Below are 10085 nucleotides of genomic sequence, written 5' to 3'. Positions count from 1 at the left end.
TATCTGTCAAAAGTCCAGCACCAGGAAAAGCAACAGAGTGACAGTAGAAACTGTAATAATAATGGAAGTGCGCCGCCCTACAGGGAAGGAGGAGTGATGGGAGTCCCGGTGGTGGCTAAGCGCGCGTGGGGAGAGGCGTCGTACTGTGAGGCTTCATGAACTTCCGATGGGGCAGTGCTGTCATACAGCGGGGAGCCTGAGAGGGGCACTGTGGCCGGGTGCGAGAGCCCTGGGTAATGAGTTGTAGAGCTGCGCAGTGTCACGATCGGGTACAAGCAGGCAGGCGATCGTGCGGGCAAGGCGTGCAAGGAGCAAGCGGACAGGCAAAAACGGGAGTTTAATTAGGAAGCGCGGACGGGGAAACATCTCACGCATACAAACATCAATGACAGACACTGGACTCAGGTAAGACACGGACTGAAATACACAGGACTGAGCAAATTAACTAGATACAGCTGGGTACAAATCGGGAGAAAACACGTGGGTAATCAGGGGGCGTGGCACACAGGAGGAGCGGACGAGCCGGGCATGACACGCAGGAACTGAGAGCCCAAGCTGTTGGACATTCCACTGGACTAGGAGACTGGGGTGAGTGAGGAGGAGCTCATTGACCACAAACTGGGATACTGGCTGTGTGTGAGCAATGGGGTGGAGATTAAGGAAAGACGTTAAATCAGCATGCAGTGTTGCCTGGAAACAACAACAAATATACTAGTGTCACTGTACTAAAACAATATCAAAATAATGCCTATTTTTTATTCATTTTACTTGTAGAGTGCAAAGTACAAAGGAAAACAAAGAGTAACTATGGCGAAATAAATCAAAGCATGTCCCAGAATGATGGGCCTGAATGGATCAGGACAGAAGAAGGCGAAAGTCCTGTTAACGAGGTGAGACGATGCAGACACAGGCCAGGATGTGGGTATAGGCGAGAACAAGAGGGAAGACGGGGGCCCGAGACTCAGCATGGGGACAGGTGGGGGAGGGGAGGCACGGGCTCACCTGGAGCTGCTCCCGGAGGTGCCGCTATGACTCATGGGTAACATGCCGGAATGGGACGGCACCTGTAGGCTGGACCAGTTGTCATGGGAGGGCAACATGGACAGACAGGTAGACGAGCTGTCTGAATAAGCAGCTGCAAGTATAAAACAATAAATGAAGCAGGTATGTGGTGGGCAGTGTTACAGCGTCCTTAATATGGTCAATACAGAAAAGGCATGTTATCATGTTATGTATATACTGCCTCCAGTTACTTAATGCCTAACTTTAATACATTGATTGATTTGTTCACTGCTGCAGCCTGTGTCAACTTTCCTTTCAGACAGATGTAAAGTCCATTCTGTTTTTGTTCTGTGTAGTTTTTTTTGAACAGCATATGGCTGAATTCTGTTAAACCTCAGACTGAAGAAAATTGTGTTAATTGAAAAGCAAATATCAAAAACTCAGTCTGCAGGAATGTTTTTCTAAATATTTCTGTGGACTTTTGGAAATTTCACGAAATTCCATTGCTCCATTACATAAACACTGAGTGAGATTTCATTCCCATTACTGCAACGTATGAAGAGGATTATGACTTATTACTTTAGGTTATCGGACTGAGTGAGTTTTCGAAATTTGCTCTTCGATAACTGAAGCAGTGCTGTGATGCAGAGGTTATATGCGTCGCATATCAACAGAACTGTATGTTTATGTCTTGTCTTAATTATTTTGATTAAATGTCTAACTATTCCCAATATGTGTGAACATACTTGGCCAAATAAAGCTGATTCTGATTCAGTCAGAGGGTAATCGTCGGTGTGCTGTACTATCGTGGTGACCCACACAGAGAGCTTAGGACCATGATTTCAGTGTGTGCTTGTGTGAGGGGACAGGGCAGGGCGGCGGCTCACTGGGTGATGCACTCCTGTGGGTATAGGGGCTGGGATAGGGGGCGGAGCAGTTACTCCTCAAGGAGGAGTAACAGTCACAGCCGTGGGGGGAGGAGAGGGAGAGGGTGCTCCCAAACTGGGGGTGTGGGTTTGATGAAGAGCAGAGAGACCCTGAGCCTGGGATGAACCAGCTGCCTACTGAAACGAAAGCGGATAAAGGACAGAAACTAGAACCTCAAACTAAACAACACAAACAACAATATCAAGTTATATTCAATCATTAAACCGTTATATATTTAATCTAAACAATAGTAATAAATATCGTTCCGATTCAAAATATCATTTACGGGTGAATCTTATGACTTGCATTGGGAAACAGGAAACGGGCCAAGCAGCAGGGCCAGTTCAAAGGCATAGTGCGAGGCGCCCAGAAAGGGGGCGAGGTCTGGGCGGAGTCAGCTAAAGAAGAAAAAGGCCTGACCTTTTTCTGGATGCTGTGGACTGTGTTTGTGTGTGAGCTGCAGCTGCATGTTCCTTACATTTTTTTTATTAACACCAGCACCGTGAGGTTTGGCCTGGACTGGGTCCTGTCCTGCACGGTTGAAGACATGTTGACTGATGGTCAGCCCGTGTTCTGTTGGATCCCACAGAAAGGAAATGGGAATCCCGTTTGGATCGGATGCTGACCAGTTGAAAAAAAACTCATGTCTGTGTGTTATGAAAGAATATCAATAAATGTTTCCGAAAGGGGATGACTCATTTGGTAATTATTTACGGCTTATGTTATGGCTGAGAAATTTACAGTCTTTACTAAAGTCTGACTTCTTTCGAGTCACCTTTAATATAGATTGGACACTCTCTATGCTATGTACAATACTTATATAGATGGTACATGTTTACTTGCTTGCACAGATGGTTGATTAGGTAATTAGTGTAAGTGTGTGTGTGTGTGTGTGTGTGTCCAATCGCATGTATGTCCAAGGTCCATAGTAAGTAATATACACTGATCAAGAGATGCCTGAAAGTGGATGAAAGAGGACATTAGTGGGTGTATCACTTAGTGTAACGGGTGCAGGAAAATGAGCAGGACTGCAAGCCATATAATGACCCACTGTCCTTATCTAGCTCTTAATACAGTATGCATACAGTGATGTATCTACAATGGACAGCTACTATAAGCAGATAGCACAGTACAGGTGCTTAATCTGTATGCTATTTCCAAACCGCTTATCCTACTGGGTCACAGGGGGTCCGGAGTCTATCCCGGAATCAATGGGCACGAGGCAGGGAAGAACCCAGGATGGGTGGGCCAGCCCATCACAGCTCACACTCACACACCATTCACTCACACATGCACACCTACGGGCAATTTAGCTACTCCAATTAGCCTCAGCATGTTTTTGGACTGTGGGGGGAAACCGGAGGAAACTAGCAGCTTTGTGTGGTAATTGTTTGTATTAAAAATACATTGGATCAAGTCAAATTATTTTTATGAAGAATTAACATCTAAAAGCTGCTAGTAGACCGTGGGAAAATAATTTTTCTATTTTCTTGCTGCCATCTCGTGGCCAAAAGTAGGTATTGCAATTTCCATCATATGTAAGAGGGCCTGCCCATCAGAGTAATGTACATCCTGTGACATGTATTGACTATCAAGACAAACTGAAACACGGTGTATTAGGCTGTCAATGAGTACTGGACTAGGGTGAAAAACTGCCTGATAATCTACCTATTAACTAGAAGAGTACAAACTGGAGACGGATCCCCTAATACAGAGGGATTAACGTCTGTGCCACATCCAGAACCATTCAGTGTAGGAGTCTGGTGGTTCTACTGGATACTGACAAGTACCCAGCCCCTTTGTTCCCTCTGATAATCATCAGTCCTCCTCTGAATGCCTTCACCACTCTATTCCTGAATAGGTACACATTTAAATATGCTAGCAAGATCAAGGTATTGGGATAACTGTTAGGTTCGCTGTTAAGAGAGTTGCAGTGAAAACCATCATACACAGTGGCCCTTTCTGGATAAGATTACCTCCCTCTGATCTAACAGGTCAAGATCAAAGCAAGGTGCATTGCAATGTCTGACACCCAGCACACTACAGCATATAAAATACAGGTATCCATCGCCTTCCGCATTTGGAACCAGGACCACTTGTTGCAAGTCAATTTGGGCGTATCTCAAGTTATACGAGAGAGGCAAGACATTAAGGACAGTATACACAGTACTGAAATAATAATGTACATATTAAACCACAGCACTTAATAAACAGATACTGCACTTACATTTCACAAAAAAAAAATAAAGCACAGATTGCACTAAGAAATCAAAAGATGCATGTGCTAGCAAACAGTGGGAGCTGAGGAAGAAGCAGTGGTGAAATACTTTATTGTACAGTACAGTAAGTTTCTTTTTATAGAATGAAATAGCATACAGGGGGCGGCATGGTGGTGCAGTGGTTAGCACTGTTGCCTCACACCTCTGGGACCCGGGTTCGAGTCTCTGCCTGGGTCACATGGGTGTGGAGTTTGCATGTTCTCCCCATGTCGTCGTGGGGTTTCCTCCCGCAGTCCAAGAATATGCTGAGAATATGCTGAGGCTAACTGGAGTTACTAAATTGCCCGTAGGTATGCATGTATGAGTGAATAGTGTGTGAGTGTGCCCTGTGATGGGCTGGCTCCCCATCCTGGGTTGTTCCCTGCCTCGTGCCCATTGCTTCCGGGATAGGCTCCAGACCCCCCACGACCCAGTAGGATAAGCGGTTTGGACAATGGATGGATGGATGGAAATAGCATACAGATCTTATAAGCACCTGTACTGTGCTATCTGCTCATAGTAGCTGTCCATTGTAGATACATCACTGTATGCATACTGTATTAAGAGCTAGACAAGGGTCATTATATGGCTTGCAGTCCTGCTCATTTTCCTGCACGCGTTACACTAAGTGATACACCCACTAATGTCCTCTTTTATCCACTTTCGGGCATCTCTTGATCAGTGTATATTATTTACTATGGACCTTGGACATACATGCGATTGAACGCACACACACACTTACACTAATTACCTAATCATCCATCTGTGCAAGCAGGTAAACATTTACCATCTATGTAAGTATTGCACATTGCATAGAGAGTGTCCAATCTATATTAAAGGTGACTCAAAAGAAGTCAGACTTCAGTAAAGACTGTAAATTGGCAGCCATAACATAAGCCGTAAATAATTACCAAATGAGTCATCCCCTTTCGGAAACATTTATTGATATTCTTTCATAACACACAGACATGAGTTTTTTTTCAACTGTCAGCATCCTTCTCGATTGTCAGAAGCTCTGCGCTAGAGGGAGGTTTACTGGTCTTATACTCTTCTGGCACCTTGTGTGATTCCTGACTTGGGACATCAGTTTGGCTCCTTCTGTATGTGGTTTACATTGTATTTGTTCTTTAAAGTTGCCCCTTCAGAATTAGACAGTGTAACCAGCTTGCCACATATTGCCTGGATGACATAAGGTCCGGTAAAATCCGGTTCCGTTCTTCCTCCTTTCCGTCCCCGCTTCCTCATGTTGAACAGAAGCGCCTCATCTCCAACATGATAAACTGTGTTTTGGTACCTCTTTTGTATTCGTTTACCACATGCCTGCTTCTGTTTTTCCTGTGACTAGGAGATGTTTTCAGCTGTTGTTGCTTATTGTCTCAACTACTTTATTTTTTTCATCAAAAAACGTGCCGTAGCTTTTCTCATCGGGAAGAATAATTGTGGAAAGCTGAAGTGGAAAAACATTCATAGCAAATTATTATTATTCACAGATCATTATAAAGAGTCATTTTCTAAAAGCATTAAGAACAATGTAATTTGCTGTTTCAAGATATGTTTTTAAATAACTACTTGTCAGTCATAAGAAACTCTTCAACACACATGATCCGATCTTGCCACAAATCATTTTTAATCTCACTTTTGTTGCCAGCAGTTCAGACATTAATGGCTGTGTGTTGAGTTATTTTGAGGGGACATCAAATTTACACCATTATACAAGCTGTACACTGATTACTTTACATTCTATCAGAGTTTCATATCTTTAACGTTGTCCCTTGAAAAGATATAATAAAATATTTACAAAAATGTGTGGGGTGTACTCACTTTTGTGAGATACTGTATATTAAGGGATTGATTGTCAATAATATCAGTAATTCCTGATGTAATGTTAAAAGAATAGAGCCTGTCTCACACAGTTCTAAAACAACCTCAAAAACAGACTTACCATTTTATGTCATCATTCGTTTTCTCATCCAGGCCATTGGTTTGGGGATGATATGCAGCAGTGATCAACGGCAGAACAGGGGCTCTGAACGCAGTATGGATTAAAAAGGAATTAACCATCTCTCTCAATATAAAATTAGGATCATTTATTCTCTACAGAGGCCCCCATAGAATAGTGCATCCATCCCCTCACTCATGTTTAGACAGACGTAAGGCAACAGGCCAATGACATTCAGAACAGCAACAACATCAACAATTGTACAGCTAGTTTTAAAATTTAATAAAAAAGACAAACCAATTAGGTAATATTAATGAAATTATTAAAATGTGCAGATTAATAGTCAGAAATAATTTGCGATTTTAAGAGCGGAAAGGATACATTAAAACTCAATTACATTTATCCCTTAATAATATAAAAAGGTTTTTGAATTTTACATCATGATAAATGCGAACTATATGTGATTACTAATTACTGTTGACTAATTTCCTGTCTGGACGTTTCCCTCCTCATTGTTAAAAGTCATTATATGTCTGGGTGCCAGTCAGTGGAAGCACACAGACATGTTGGCCAGCTGTCATATTCATTCAGCACCAGCCCATCAAGTAGAGAATTCAGCACCACGGACAGTGACCTGTGTTACAATGACATCAGGTCATTGGCTCTAAATATTTTTCTAGAAATAACTAAATGGCTCTATTGTAGAAATTTCCAGCCAGAGTCTTGTGGTGCGTTCGTTTTTCTCTCGGAACTTGGAAATTCCAAATTGGGTGACATCACATCCAACAATCTCCCGTTCAAGCTAGCACAACTCGGAACAAACATGGCTGCCTCCATGAATACGCTGCTGTGTTGTTGCTTTATATTTTAGCAGTTATGGAGTAAGATTATTATTTCAGACAAATAAACAAGAAACAGGAACTAGTCAAACCACATTAAAAGCTTTATAAAGTATTTTAGTACATTCATAGCGATATTCTTTTTTCGAGAGGCAAACAAACTACAAACAAACCAAAAACACTAACAAGTCTGGTAAAAATCTGATATTGCATGTTAGGATACTGTTTACGGTCACAATATGGTATTCTCTAAATCGAACACGTGCAATTACATTAATAATTACTAATAATTATAAATAATAATAATAATAAATGGGCGGTATGGTCGTGCACTGGTTAGCACTGTTGCCTCACACCTCTGGGACCCAGGTTCAAATCTCCGCCTGGGTCACATGTGTGTGGAGTTTGCATGTTCTCCCCATGTCGTCGTGGGGTTTCCTCCGGGTACTCCGGTTCCCCCCCACAGTCCAAAAACATGCTGAGGCTAATTGGACTTGCTAAATTGCCCGTAGGAATGCATGTGAGAGTGCATGGTGTGTGTGAGTGTGCCCTGCGATGGGCTGGCCCCCCATCCTGGGTTGTTCCCAGCCTCGTGCCCATTGCTTCCGGGATAGGCTCCGGACCCCCCGTGACCCAGTAGGATAAGCAGTTTGGAAAATGGATGGATGGGATAATAATAAATTTAACAAAATAAACATTTTTAAGGATTTGTAAAATAGAATTAATGTTGAGTGTGTAAGCCGCCATGTTGAAATTACGTCACAGGGGCAACTCGGACAAGAAGATTCTGTCAGACATTAACGTCATAAAAGAGGCGTTTCTAATGGGAAGTGATGTTTTTCGTGACGTTTTTGTCCGAGTTGGAGTGAAATAATCAAACGCAGCATGTGTTCCTATTTGAAGAGAATATTCTATTTTTATTCTAAGGAACTACAGAAAATCAGCTCTGCATGTGATCTCCCCTTTACTGCTCGAGCAGGGCACACGCACATCAACAAGTGTCAAGGCAGCAAGTGCATGCAAACAACTTCTCAGGACGGTTACAGTATAGGACCTTCAGAAAGAGCCAGACTGCGGCGTCATTCAGAGATTCCATTGTCTAAGGCTTGCACTAAAACATTACAGCATATTTAAACAAAGTAGCATGGCACCTGTGTCAGAATCCCTCCCTGCCTTGTTCTGTTCTCTCTTTGTTGTCCCCATTTAGCCAGCACATGTCACTGGCCATCCTGACTCCTCTTTTGATTGTGGGTTTTAAGGTATCAGTGGGTCTGTGTTTTCATAATTGTCCCCCAGGCCACCATGCTGCTCAGCCCTTGATTCCAACTACAGTTGCAATCAGGTGGTTCTCAATCTACTAGGACTGTATAACAGGATTGGCCACCTGTTCTACCTTTACTCGTTCAGCCGCATTCATGAGTCTGGCCTATAGGTTATTCAAATTTTGTCCTGCCAAATTTACCGGACAGGAGGTGGACACTGCAAATGAATGTGTGAATACTCCAATACCTACATCTTTACAAGTTACCTGAAGTGGTTTGGTAAATGATTGTGAGGTTGGAAGTCCTTCTTGATGTCTGTTTGCAGCTCATCCACCAGCAACTGCACGAGTTGTCGCTCCCAGAGGGAATCCCACTCTCGGTCCGCTGGAGGGTCCATCTCACTGTAGCTGGAGTATGTTTCCATCAGTCACTTGGCGTGGGGCTCACAGAATTTACCAGGCTCCTGTTTAATCTGACGCACCTTAGTCCAGTCCATGCATCTGGGGAACTTCTCTGAAAATCTCTGGCAGATTCTTTGCAGCTATACTTGATATTGGGTACTTGCCGCAACTAAGTAATGGGTTGTTGAATCAAAGTCCCGTTCCATGTCAAAAATAACCCCATTTTAGGGTTTTGTTAAACAACTGGTCTAATTTGGATGCAGAGGTTCTGCACGGAAGGCCCAGTCTCTGAAGGGCTGTGGCATAGCGAGGCCTGTTCTGCCTGGAATCCGGCAGGTCACTGGCAACATCCCCCAACTCCTTCATCTATAAGGTCGGGAAACCAGAACGTTTACTCCCCCTTATGGATAAGGACATACCAACGTTGGGGCAACTCCTGCTGCCTGAGTCTTCAACCAAGTCCAAAACAAAAGTATACAATGTTAGGAAGGGTAATTCAATGGTATGAGACTGAAACTAGAAACTGTAAATCGGATGGAGTTAAATAGCAATACTGTGGAAGAGGCATGGGAATTTTTTAAAAGCACATTGTTGCAAGTGCAAAAGAACTTCATACCCGTTTCCAGAAAAACTAAATCTAGGAAACTGCAACCAAGCTGGTGTCATGACCTGCTTGTACGATCCTCGTGTGTGCCACGCCCCCTCATTAACCATGTGTGCTGCCCCGATTGTAACCAGCTGTTTTCTGTCAGTTTGAGTAGTCCTGTGTATTTAGTCCACATTCAAGTCTGTTTCCCCAGTCCTGTCATTGAAATCTCTCGCTGTTGGTACCTGTTTTCATCAATAAACCCTCATTCCCGACTCTCCGTTTCCCGGATCCTTGATTCCTCGCTTCCTGCCTGTTCGTCCAGCACGCGATGTCACAGGTGGTTTACTACGAAAATTAAGAATAAAGTCAGGAGCAAAAGGGCTTTCTTCCACAAATGGAAATTAACTAATGATTTCAAAATAAAGCAGGAGTATCTAAGTCTACAGGTTTAGTTAATAACAGTTATAAGGATGACGTTAAAAGTTTCTTCCAATATTTTAACTCCGAAAGAGCTCTAAAAGCTGAAAATCACTCATTTGCAGGATAGTAAGGGCCTTATAATTGAAAATGAAATTGATATAAATGAGTTTAATGATTATTTTACAATGGCTGTTCACAGTAGAATAGCTTACCACCATTTAGTACAAATACAACGATGTCTATGACCAATATATGTATAACTGAGGCTGATGTGGTACAAAGCCTAGCTAAGCTCAAAATAAATAAATCGCAAGGCCCTGATGGCATCTTATCTATAGTTTTAAAAGAGATGAGGGGTATTATTAGCCAACCTTTAACTTTACTATTCCAGAAATCATTATCTGCTGGTGTGGTATCTTCTGATTGATGTTAGATCATGTCTCATGTC

Source organism: Brienomyrus brachyistius, unplaced genomic scaffold, assembly GCF_023856365.1.
Source record: "Brienomyrus brachyistius isolate T26 unplaced genomic scaffold, BBRACH_0.4 scaffold145, whole genome shotgun sequence".
Taxonomy (NCBI): domain Eukaryota; kingdom Metazoa; phylum Chordata; class Actinopteri; order Osteoglossiformes; family Mormyridae; genus Brienomyrus; species Brienomyrus brachyistius.
This window is presented reverse-complemented; position numbering follows the sequence as displayed.